General features: G+C 33.8%; 1 protein-coding gene across 1 annotated transcript in view; it reads right to left on the minus strand.

Annotated features, from left to right (window-relative positions):
- The window catches only part of NEGR1 (neuronal growth regulator 1), a 901553-nt gene that overhangs the window by 700961 nt on the left and 186832 nt on the right, over positions 1–13760 (minus strand). The gene's annotated exons all lie outside the window — the stretch shown is intronic.

Consider the following 13760-nt stretch of genomic DNA (forward strand, 5'->3'; position numbering starts at 1 on the left):
TGAGCAGATAAGATAATAAAGCAAAGAATTATTTTCACTGTATAAAAAATCTCAGCATAGAATTTAACTATATGAATAACTGGTTGATTAACTGGACAATTCAGTGAAATTTGGTTAGACTCATTTAAAAGTTAGCTGTCAAGCTTTGTCCAAATGTATTTTATTTTCTTATTAAATGAAGTCAAAACAAATGTAGCCTAATATAAAATTCCATATTAAAACACAGTTTTTTGTATAGATCAGAAACTCATAAACACAGTCACTGAAAAGCCTATTAATTACTTTTTCTGACATTTTCACAGTTTAATTCACTTAGAAAAATAATACATTCATGTGTAAAAAGAAAATTCAGATTTTCTTTTAAGTATATCTCCAAGAAGTCCATAACACTGAGTAAATATTTTAAGGACGTTTTTATTTTAAATTTTCAGGAAAAATAAAATTTTATAAAGGCTTGCAAAGATTGTTTGGTTTTAATTTTTATTTCCTTTTAAAGTCCTACTGACTTTTGACAGGTGGTTATTTTATTCTATTTTATTCTAACTTTATTGAGGTACATATAAAATTGTAATAAGTTTAAAGTGTACAATGTGATGGTTTGAAATATGTATACATTGTGAAAGGAATCCTACAAGGGAGTTAATTAAAGCATCCATTACCTCAGAAGTGGTGTTTTATAATGGTTAAAAGTGGACTCCAAAGGCTGGCTTTGAAACCATCACCACCACTGCCACCTACTAGCTAAGAGATATTTGGAAGTAATTTAACCTCACTCTGTCTCAGTAAGGTGGGTATTACAACAGTTCCTATCATTTAGGGTTATTGTGAAGATTAACTGAGTAATATATAAGAAACAGCTTATATGTCTGACGCCCACACAAAGTATAAGTGTTAATTATCATTATCAGACTGTCCAGATTACTTGATAATGTAGATTGTTAAAGGAAAAATCACCAGGCTTTTTCTACCCTGATTCTTTATCTTCTTCGATGGCACAGGTCTCTGGGGCTTCCAGAGTCCAGTTTCACCCATCAGTTTCCCCTTTTAGACAAAGAGATCCTAAATGGTTTAACAGAAAAAGGAAGTCAACTGGGCCTTGATTTGAGTTCAAAATTTTTACCACTGAAGGGAAATTTTGAAGTTTTCTTTGGACTCTGAGCCTTCCCATGTCATGCTTTACAAAAGGCCTAGAAAGTGGGAAGAATCTTACATGCTCCAGTTAAGAGAATAGCAGGAGAATCAGACAGTTTCACAAAGACCCAAGAATGCCTTGCCTGAAAGGTTTATGAAATTGAACAAGCTACTTTGCATATATTGGCTTAATGAGCTGACTTATTCTTAGGGGATGAGTATCATACTCCCATGCTTGCAGAGAGATCTCTGAGATCATTAAGATGATCTTGAAAACTATCAAAGGAATTAAGAATGTAAGTAATTGGCTTAATACCCCCATATCTCTTTCTGTGTGCTCTTTGTGTTAGAAATGGGATCTGTTCTCTTGGTTTCCTCTGGAGTAAAATTTGGCTCCTGGATTAAAAACTCTAATTATAGTCCTTCTCTTGGTTTTTGTCTGTATTGCAGGGTCAAATGTGACCTCCCAAGTTTTAAATGCTGCTGCACACCCACAGTCCTGCAAAATGGTAGAATAATTGATCTTTTAACAAGAACAAGAATGGAGAACATCTACCCTCAGAAAACCTATGACCATCACAAATCAAACAACTGTGTAGACCTGGACTGATCATGTCTCCAGACCATAATGGTTTATCTTTCAGTTTAGGCTGAAGAATGACCAAAATGAGGGACAGAGAACTGAAACAACACAACTCCCTGTGCCTGTAGGAAACACTACTAGAACCAGCCATCCTCTCCTGGCCTGATGTTAAACAATACAGGAACCAGGCCCACTTTTCTGTCCCTCTGCTAATACTGTGACCAGTTTTAAAAAAATATAAAAGTGCTGGCTCTAGAAATACCTATTCCTTGGATATGAAACAGTTTGTTCACCAAGGATTACTTCAAGACCCTTACAATTCTGTGCCCACCAATCCAAAGCTACTAATGATGCAGTTCTACCCAATTCCAATCAATCATTCACTTTGCAAGACCTGTATTAAAATCACCAAGCCTAAAACCTTTAAATACCCTTTCTGATTTTCCTATTTGGGGTATCTACTAAGAATCTACTTACTAAACTAAACCTAATGACCTTAACTTTGCTTGATCAGCAAGTTTTTCTAGTAGCTTTTGGGAAATCTACAATAAATAATCTAATAATACCAGGTAAATTGCAAGTAAACAGAGTTACATCATAAGTTCTATTCAGATTGTGGCTCATTATGACAAAAAATATTTCAAGTCACAGGATAGTTTAGTTACTTTTTCTCTGCCAATCTAACATGTAACCTTCTTTTAGGGCTACAAATTTTTTACCAAACTTTACATTTGTGTTAAAATTCAGCTTCTGTGGGTGAAATGGCCTTTTCCCTTAAAAGTATGCAACAAAACAAAATTTTTAAAAAATAAATAAATAAAACTAAGTAAAATAAAAACTTTTAACTTTGATTAAACTTACTAATATTTCATTTTGAAATTAGCAGTAATGTAAAATTTGGAATTTTAAATTTATTTATTTATTTATTTTTGGCCGTGTTGGGTCTTCATTGCTGTGCGCGGGCTTTCTCTAGTTGTGGAGAGCAGGGGCTACTCTTCGTTGTGGTGCGCAGGCTTCTCATTGCTGTGGTTTCTCTTGCTGCGGAGCACAGGCTCTAGGCGCATGGGCTTCAGTAGTTGCAGCACGCGGGCTCAGTACTTGTGGCTCACAGGCTCTAGAGCACAGGCTCAGTAGTTGTGGCGCACGGGTTTAGTTGCTCCATGGCATGTGGGATCTTCCCGGACCAGGGCTCGAACCTGGGTCCCCTGAACTGGTAGGCGGATTCTCAACCACTGCGCCACCAGGGAAGCCCAGATTTGGAATTTTAAATCTTATAATTATTCTCAGTTCTTTCAAATTCTTGTAAGTCATTTCAGTAAAGTTTATAGGATAATTTTTAGGAATTTAGGGCTATTTTGAGTAATGAATTTAATACTATTTTTCTGTTCCTTATCATTTCTCACTCTGACAGATATTAAAATTCCTTGGTAAGTGAAGATGATTTTGTGTCAAAAAAATTTTTTTTTTCCTAATCTTATACAAATTAGTTGCATACTTTAGTGTATTTTATTACTTAAATATGGGTGAGATGTTGAAAAGAATATGTCCTGTTCACTAATTAAGAATTGTAAAATTTTTTGTGACTGTGATTTTTTCTTCTTGAACAGAAAATGGAAAAAGGGAAATTGTTTCAAGGAAATAAATAAACATATTTGTAAACAGATAGTATCCTTAGGCCTGCTGATTTCCTAGCTGGATGATATAAAAACATCATAAAATAAATAAAACTCTTTTACACTCATGAATTTTCTTTTTTAGCAATACACAGTAAATGACTTACTCATTCACACTGGGCCTTGTAAGTAAACTTCGTGAAAACGTTTCTCCTCACTGGTCTAATATTTTACTTATTTTGCACAGTGATTTGACCCTTCATACACATTGCAACTTTGATTTTCTCACCAGTTTAATTCTTGCTAATGTAGCTATTAGCATCTAAACTATTTTATATCTGATAAAATAAAACTTAGATGTTACTTTTAAATATTATACATACAAATTTATTTTTGTCTTGTACAAAAAGAATATAAAATATTTTCAACTGATAAACTTTAAGTGAAAATTCAAATATCTTTCTCTAGGTATAACACTTTATAGAATTAGATCTTAAGTGGCAAATGTTCTTATATTTAATACTAAATGACCACTGAAATATGAATAAAGCAGCAATAGTGTTCTTGGCATTGCCAACACAGAAGAAAATCTAATTATTTTGTTTTTGGCATTATAGTATTTAAATTTCAGTCTTCTAAGGACTAAAATAACTCTTTAAAATGCACTTATATGTTCTCTCTGATTGATTCTCTATTTCTGAGGAATAAAGAGAAAAACTTGGAACTGTGGTTGTCACCAAGAGCCCGAGAGTGTAACTAGAATCCAAATCAATACTTAATTTTAAAACATTCACAAGGAAAGTTTTAGAAATATAACGTAAATATTCCATACTAGTCCCTGCAGAGAAAACCACATACATGGATGTCCTTGTTTTTTTATTGCATATTATCATAATCATCCCAAACCATTAACTCATTATGTATCTGCTCATAAAAAAGAGCAGCACAAGATACAGTTAGCCATGTATTCATTCAGTATACTGCAGAGTTCAAAGTTTTGGCACTTTTTTTGCATATATTTAAACTTGACTGTAACCACATTCATTTTAAGTGCAATTTATTGATATGTTCCAGTTGTGGGAGTATGCCCTGGTTTCCATCATATTTCTAAACAATAAATAATTTAGAACTCTAATAATTTAGAGTTCTAAATTATTTATTGTTTAGAAATTATTTTGTGAGTCTTTCATGATATGAAACTTCATCTACTGAGGACAAAATGAGCTAAGACTTAAAGGACAAATATCTGCAGTTATATTCATACTGTATGCTTTTATTAGTCAGCTCAGGCTGCCATAACAGCATACTACAGAGTAGGTGGCTCCAACAACAGAATTTTATTTTCTCACAGTTCTAGTGTCCATGTTCAAGGTGCCAGCAAATTCATTTTCTGATGAGAACTCTCTTCTTGGCCACCTTCTTGCGGTACCCCCATATGTCCTTTCCTTTATGTACCTGCAGAGAGAGCTCTGGCGTCTCTCACTTTTTAATAAGGACAACAATATCGTCAGACCAGGGCTCCACTCTCAGAAGATCTCACAAGATCTCATAATCTCATCCAATCGTAACTGCCTCTCAAAGTTCTCATCTCAACATACGGATTTGGGTTGGACACAGTTAATTCCATCACAATGCTCAAGCACAACTTATGCAGTTGACTCTGCCTTTCTCTCTTCTCTCTTATAAAACATCCTAAAGAATAACAATCAGTAGAAGACATCTGTGTAGTTGAGTTTCAACAAAAACAATAAACAAAATAAATACCTAAGATTCATAAAAATGAAAATTTATTGCATAATAAAATATATACTGAAGAATTCTTCATCAGGAAAAAACTTATCCAGCTGTAAAAGTTCTCTCAACATTTACCGTAAAAACAAGAAGAAAATAAACACTTTTTAACTAATTGCTGAGTGATAAATTTTGAATGTAATAACTGTATCAAATTAAGTTTAGCGCTTTAAAAATCTAAATTACTAAGTCTCTACTCCTACATTAGGGTGAATATTTGAACTAAATAAAATAAACTTAGGGAGATTGAATTCACCAAGATTTCAGGACAGTTTTGAGAATTTTTCATTTTCAGGAACTAATAAGAAAAGGAAAATATAGAATTTTTCTTTTAAAGTTCAAAGAGAAAGTGAGATGCTTAATCCAGAATGATGAACCACATTGAGAGCTTTTTGTTTCAGATTCTTCCAGAAACAGCAAAAATGTTCCCTCAAACACATCAAAGAACTGGCACTGCTGACTATGGCACTTTTAAGTAAGGAGTTTGAAGGCATTCCTAATATAGACACATTAAAATAAATACCTAAAGTCAAATTAGAAATGGCTACAATTTTTGTAGTTGGTTTTCATTGTGTTTTTGCATTAATTGACTTATTGAGGTTTAACATAATGTTGATATTTTAAATACGTTACATCTTCACATATGTTTCAATATCCATCTATCCATCCATTCCTTAATCTCTTACCTAATCCTAAATTGCTGTGCTGACTTTGTGTCTCTAATAGGCAGAATTTGATCACTAGAGGACAGCAGTCAGGAGAAACATGTTACTCTAGAGAAAACTAAAGACACACTTAGGTTTCTCAACAACTCTCAATGAAGTGCTCCTTACAAAGAACCAAATAGCCGATTTAGGAAAGAAGCATACTTATAAAAAGTCTTATTAGTATGATGAAAAAAAAATGTGTGTTAAGTAATATGATGAGTTAAATGACATAGCTGGTATTTCAATCTCCCTCCTATCCAGACAATTCAATTATGCTCTAAAAAATTCAGAAGCCTTATGGTAAGAGGTCTCCATGGTCTTTATGAGTGTGACCTTCAAAATTAAAATGCTAAATTGAAAAAATGTGTCAATTTGCATAAATATTGCAGCCTTGCTATTTTACAAGCAACTCAGCTATAGGCAATATCCTATGCTATAACTGTGACTTTGCACCCATAAAATGGGAGAAAAGAGCATTTAAGTTCAATGAACTACTCCACATTTGGAAGATACTAAAAACAGCCTAGGTCTGTAAACATGGTAGCTATATAACTCTCTGCTAATGAGGCTATAACTGAAAAGCTTTTAAAGTGAGGCTGTTGTTAGCTTAATCCTTACTGAAGCAAACTGAAGCGTCACATCTCATTAGAGAACAAAGAAATAAAATAGTATGTACTAACATACATACATATATGTCTGTACACATATATTTTACATCTAAATTTTTAATAGTATGAATATATTTATGTTTCCTTACATAGTAATTTTACCTAATTATTGCTCATTTTATTGCTGAAGCAATAACACAGAAAGTCGAGCGAATTCACATCTCAATAAATACCAGATACATTTAAGAGGCAAGCCACTTTAGCAGCAGACTTACTATATGAAATCATTTTTAAAAGAATTTTTTTTCTATGTTTGTTAAATGGCAATTGCTTTCAATCAAAACAAAGTGAATAGATAAGGGGGAAAAAGTGCATAACATAAGCAACAACCCTTTAACTCTTTCTTGTTCTTATTGTGCAATGTTCACCACTACCTGCAACTCTTTTTATTTTAATATATACTATTTTGTCTTCCTATTAAAAGTACTTTTCTTTAAATGTACAACATCACACCATGTCTTTTTTATTTGCTACAAAGTGAAATGAAGCTGTCTAAAATAGCACTGTTGATCACGGACACTTGGCCATTAAAGTGTTAAAACTCCATGAGCATGTTTCTCATTTTGTGCTATGCCCCATTCATTCTATCTGAGTAAAGACAATGAATGAAGAAAATTAGAAATATATAGCCTTCATTTCTCCTCGGGCCCAACCCTCCCTTCCTATTACAGTATGCTGACAGAGCATATTTAATTACTTAAAAAAATCATTAGTTAATTAATATACAGTTTTATATTGTTTCCCTTTATGCTTTCTTTATGGTGAAATCTTGCCCTGCTCATGGATGAGATATCCGACATGCTTCATGACTTTCCTGCTCATTCATAGATAAAAGGCAGTCATTGGGTCACCATCTCAATTTGCTAAGAATGCCAAGTCCAAAATATTAATCAAGACTCTCAACTTGATTTAGTGTTAAGTCATCGCCTCCCTTGACTCAGACTTGCTTCGAGCTGGAATTTCTGCAGTGAGACCGGAGAGAGTGGTTAGTTTCTCCCTATTTTTCAGGTTTATAGTCTTCCTCTTTCCTCTGCTCTCCCTGCCACCCCTTGAGAACCTTTGTCTGACCCAGCCCTGGTAGGGAGGCAGGGTGTGGAAAGGAGTGATAATGAAACAGGAAAACTCAAAGGAGAATATTTTTAGTTCATTTACCCTCTCTAGTTCTAGCAGATGATTACAAGTCAACAGGAAATGGTGCTATAAAGATGAAATTGTGAGTTAACTTTGTTAAAAGTTAGATCAGGAATCTTTAAAAAGTGATACATTTGTTTTTTTTTCCTTTTTTTAATATTTGAATTTTATTTTATTTTATTTTTTTATACAGCAGGTTTTTATTAGTTAGATACATTTGATTTTAGGTTACAAACATATGTGTGTTTTCGTAGAGGACTAAGGACTTTGAGACTCCTAACTATGTTCCAAGAATTGGCATTTGGGTCCCTCCTTTCTCCCTTGCTTCCTTTCTTCTTTCCTTCCTTTCTATAAACCACATCCATATGCCTCTCTTTTGGGTTTTCTGGATTTGGTTCCTTCTAGGGAGAACATACACTTTTGAATACAGAGTCATTATAAATTTTGTTTTTATTCCCATGGTAGGCTGAATAATGGCTCCCTCAAAGATGTCTGTCCTAAACTCCAGAACCCGAGAATATGTTACCTCACGTGGCAAAGGTGACTTTGCAGGCTTGATTAAGTTAAGAATCTTGGGATTGGGAGATTATCTTGTATTATATGATTGGTCCCAATGCAATTAAAAGGGTCCTTATAAGAAGGAGGCAGGAAGGTCAGAGTCAAAGAAGGAGATGTAACCGTGGAAGCAGAGGCCAGAGTGATACCATTACTGGCTTTGAAGATGGAAGAGGACCACAGCCCAAGGTATAAGGGTAACCAGTAGAAGGTGGAAAAGGCAAATGCTAGTAGATCTTACCCTTGAGCCTCCTGAAGGAACATAGCCTTGCAGACAACTTCATTTTAGCTCCCTGAGACTTATTATGGACTTCTGACTTCTAAAACTGTAAAATAATAAATTTGTGTTGTTTCAAGTTACTACTTTTGTGGTAATATGGTACAGCAACAGAAGGATATTAATAATCTCTTTCTTCCAATCTCTTGTGCAATTTTCGCATATGCAACTCACTTGATATAATCTTTTAGGAGCCTTGAATTTCTGTTTCTTAAATCATTCCATTTAATTTTATAAAAACGAAAATACTTTTTCTTTTTTGCCCTTGTATCTAAATTGCTTAACTGAGTATTAAATTAAGTTTTCTAATTACAAAAACAAATTGTCATTGGTAAACAAACACAACTCTTTGCAAGCATATAACTCAATAAGTGGAAAGAAAAAATTCTAGACTTATTACAGAAAGTAGCCTATTAGCCTGGGGTTTTGTTCAGCCTTGAACTCAGTATGTTTTTAAAAAGAAATGAAGACAGACTCCCATTTGTACAAAGAATAGTTTAAACGGAGTTTTGTTATAAGACTTTTAGTATAAATGAGTAATAATAAGGGACAAAATTGTATCTCTCTCCCTCTCTCTCTCTCTTTCTATATATATACATACATATATGTATATATGTATGTATATATGTATATATATATATATGGCAGCGTTCAGCCCCTGTGTTCTCCGTGTACCTTCAGTGCTCATTCTGTTATGCCACAGGTGCCCCTTGCACAAGGGAAGGAGATCTTGGAGGAGCAGACACTTGAGCCGAGTCTTGTGGGTTGAATCAGAACTGTTACCAAGTGTAAGACTTACACTCATCCTATACCCATCATTAACTTCACTGTATCCCTGAACTTCCCCCCCATGTTCAAGGGGACAGTGAATTCTTGAGGTTGGAAATTACGTTTTGTTCACATTTTTCCTCAGGCCTATCCAAGTGTCTACCACTCAATATTCTTCAAGAAATACATGAATGTGAATATGTTAGAGGGGTCTAACCTAAATATTTGACAAATTTCATTAAAATATGTTAACCTGTAAGTAATAAGTATACATGGTAGGCAGGTTTATTGATGAAAATCAACATTACAACTGCTTATATTTTAAAATTTTACAGCTTCTCTATAGTAGTATATTTGATTTTAATCATCTTACCTCTTGTTTCCAGACAAGAAAAAAATTTTTATTAATTAATTAATTAATTTATTTATTTATTTATTAATTTATTTTTGGCTGCATTGGGTCTTCGTTGCTGCACACAGGCTTTCTCTCGTTGTGGTGAGTGGGGCTACTCTTTGTTGCAGTGTGCCGGCTTCTCATTGCAGTGGCTTCTCTTGTTGCGGAGCATGGGCTCTAGGCACGTGGGCTTCAGTAGTTGTGGCACACGGGCTCAGTAGTTGTGGCACACGGGCTTAGTTCCTCCATGGCATGTGGGATCTTCCCAGATCAGCGCTCGAACCCATGTTCCCTGCATTGGCAGGCGGATTCTTAACCACTGAGCCACCAGGGAAGTCCAGGAAAATGTATTTTTTAAACTTACAACATTAATTTATCCCTGAATCAGTATTTAATTATTTTATTACCCATAAAAATGCATGTTTATTATATATCTGTAGTTACACAGAACTTAACACAGACTATTGAACAAGTTTTAAAAATTAGGTGTGGTAGTTTATTTGCCTAAAAGATATTTACTTTTCAAAATATGTTGTGCACTCAAGGGAGACAAATACCGTAGCCAAGACATTCCCAGTCTCATAAGGAAAACTGATGGAGAATTCTTTCTGTCCAGAGGTGATTTACTTCACCTTATGGCATAATTAGCCAAACTCAAAGCACTTAGGACATAATGTACTGAATTGTTAAAAAGTAAAGACTAAAACAAAAAACACCTATCCTGATATTTGAGAGCTCTTATGTGTACATTCCCTGTTCCTGAGATAAATATATTGACCATGTGAACTAGTAAATAGTTCTTCCACAATGCAAATTTAACTTTGGAACCCTGAAATTTTTTTTATCAATTTGAATTCCCATTATAGTCTTACGAGTTACTATTGTCAGCTATGCCTTTCTTAGTGTTGGTTTTGTTTTACTTTTTGTTTGCTGGTTTCTTTGTTTGATTTATGGTTGATGTATAACCAAGGAACTCTGCTAAGGATTGAATGGATCGATACAACAAAAAAGTTTTATGTTCCCTCATAGTCAATCAAGCAATTAACTTAAAAATACATACCCTAGGTGTAGAGGATGAGCAGAATATTCACTCATGTCACTTTATAATATAAAAATGCCAAAACTTAACTTTTTACAGATAGCTTAAAATTGGGCTTTCCCATTCAAAACCAGGCAACTCAGAACTCTATATGTAATTCAGAACAATTGCAATGGCAATATTTTGTAGGACAAAAAGGTGTCAGGAGAGATTTTTAAGTAATGATTGCAGATTTGGGGTTATTTCAGTAGTTCAGCAGAGTAGTAATAAGGTCTTGAATTATGTTGGGGGCAGTAGAAATGCAAAAAAAAAAAGAAAAAGAAAGAAAAAAGAGTAAATTAGACATTTATTGCAGAAAAATATTTTTAAAAAGACAAGAAAAAAGTGAAATTCAAGTATCACTTTGTATTTAAATAGTGGTGTCTAGGATAATAGTGGTTCCATTAATCACAATTTACTGACTATAAGGACAGTTATAAACATCCAGCTGGTACATGATAAAGTTAAAAACAATACTGGAGAGAGAGGTAAAGTTGGATATAAAGATATGAATAAGAGTCTCTGGGATAACCTTGGAGAAGGCCTACATTTAAGGAGTAGTTAAAGGAAGAGTAATCACACTGCAAAATACTGAGCATGACTGGTGTGGCAGAGACAGGGGAACTCTCCTAATATTCCATCTGTCTCCCCAGACTTCTCAGTCTCCTGTAGATAGACAGGGTCACATGACTAGTTCTGGTCAATGGGCTGTGGAAGAAGTGACATGTAATTTTCCTGGTTTGTAGCATTAAGAATCTAGTAGTCTCTTCCCCTGAAGTGTCTCTTCAGTGTCTAGTGAAGTGTCTCTTCCCCTGAACCAAAAACTGAGACTGTCTTGTGTTCCCAGTGGTATAGCTATATAATTATGAAGTTTCCATCAGCCTGGATAGCTTAGTGACTGTGGATAGCAGAGTCTTGCCAATCTGAGTATAGAGTGAATAAAAATATAAACCTTTGCTTTGTCAAACTAATGGGATTTTGTGGTATCTGTTACTGTATCTAGCTTGTCCTAAAGTGTGTGGTATTAAAAGAGTCACAGAAGTAAATGATGAAGACAGTTTTTAACAGGAGAAAGTGATAGTCAATGCTGAATGTTTTGGAGATGATGGCTGGGAAGAAGACAGAACATATGTGGTGATTTTGAAGTCACCATTGATACTTAAGAGAACAATTTTAAAAAGACAGGAATCTGACTACCAGGAATGAGCGATGAGGAAACTTTGGCAGAATATATAGATTATTTTATCAAGAATGTTTTGAAGTGAAGGAAAAATCAACAGAAAACTAAAAAATTAATAATTAAAAGTTAGGGGTCAGCAAGGTTTGCTGAAGTCTTCCCTAGGATGGGGAAAACTTGAAGTATATTTAAGCATAGAGAAATAGATATATAATTGCACAGATAATGATAGCAGAAGAGGATTAGGGGATGGATAAAGGGTATGGATAGGAAGAAGAAGGAGGGAAGATGGAGGTACATGTTTCACAGCCAAGAAAGGGAAAAAGTTGAGCAAGTTCGTATTAAAGATCTTCAACTACCTTAGTAGAAAAAGTTACTTTCATAAATGAGAAGAAAGGGCAGTGTTAAGTTTACTAAGAGCAGAAGATTTTTGGAAGCGTTTAATAGAAAACAAAATGGAAGATTTATGAGATACCAGATGACAGTGAAAACCTAGATAAAACCAAGACAAATATGAATTTACCCTCAAAAAAGTAGAATCTAAATTTAATCTTTTGAGCAGGAAAAAAATACTAGATCATAACTTTTCAAAAGTTACTGCATTCAGTTGAAGAAAATGTAAAGAACTGTAAAGATAAATACTAGCTGATACATTGACTTTAAGCTATAAGAAAACAACAGTGGGAAAGTTAAAGAACATTTAAGAAAGGTAACAATAGCATAGAGTCAATGCTATTGTTACTGTTTGTAAACAATATCAAAGTTACTAGACAAAAGGAACAAGAGTTTGATCTCGGCAGTAGATTTGAAATTTAACAGTTAACTTTTCCTGCTATTCTACTCTGTAGAATGGAAATCGGAGATGCCTTGAACACTCAAATTCAATCTGAGGAAGCAGTGACCCAGGAACGTGAAATGCGAAAATTTCACTGTCCACTTCCCCAAAGTTCTTTGTTCACAGTCATGCCTCATTACGTTGGAAAAGTTCAGTTGATATTGCTAACTATGTTAGTTTAAGTTACTTATATTAAATTTCAGATATCTGCTCTCAATCCTGACAATGAAATGGGGAGGCTAGGAGAGGAAAAAAAATGGACTTGAATAATAAGGTTTTGATTTCTAGGATGACTGGATTTAGCCTCTAAAATGAGAGGTTATAAATTTATTCCCATTGCCCTGCATGGAAAACTAAAATAAAAATATGACTAAGGAAGACAGCAATGCATTTAGAATAAGAAACTCATCAAACTTTTTGACAAAGAAGAATTGAATGACCCAGAGCAATGGTAGTTTAGAGATTAATTTACTACTTTGAGATTCTAAATTCTGGATAAATCTTTAGACACAATTGTGAATGAAGTATCATTAGGATTCAGTATTTTCAGTGTTCCCTCTCTATCAAAATCAGAAGTGTCATTAAAATATAGATAAATACAGATTTAGATATATGAAATTTTCCTCTTTCCTGTCATAGCATCAGTAAGAGATATTCAGCTGCTTTGTAACAATCCAAGAAAATTCAAATTACAAAAGGTTAAAGGTTGATTTATACAGCTTCTTCAAGAAACCATTTATTCAGATAAGAAAATTTCTCTTCTTATTAAGTCTATATACAATGATTTGAATGAAATATCATTAAGGTGGGAAATAATCACACTTCTTAAAAGTAGGTTACAATGAATCACCTGATTACAGAACTGCTTTGCAATAATAACGTAGGAAGAAAATTAACTTATATTAAGAATATTATTAATTTTGTTATGTGAAATTACCACACTAAAGATTTGTAAAACCATACTTATAAATATAATAATCTATTCCAGAAACTTCGTAAGTCCTACATATATCTCAGCATATCTAACTGTTAAAGAACAAGGCCATACTTTG

This window comes from Balaenoptera musculus, chromosome 1, assembly GCF_009873245.2.
Source record: "Balaenoptera musculus isolate JJ_BM4_2016_0621 chromosome 1, mBalMus1.pri.v3, whole genome shotgun sequence".
NCBI lineage: Eukaryota > Metazoa > Chordata > Mammalia > Artiodactyla > Balaenopteridae > Balaenoptera > Balaenoptera musculus.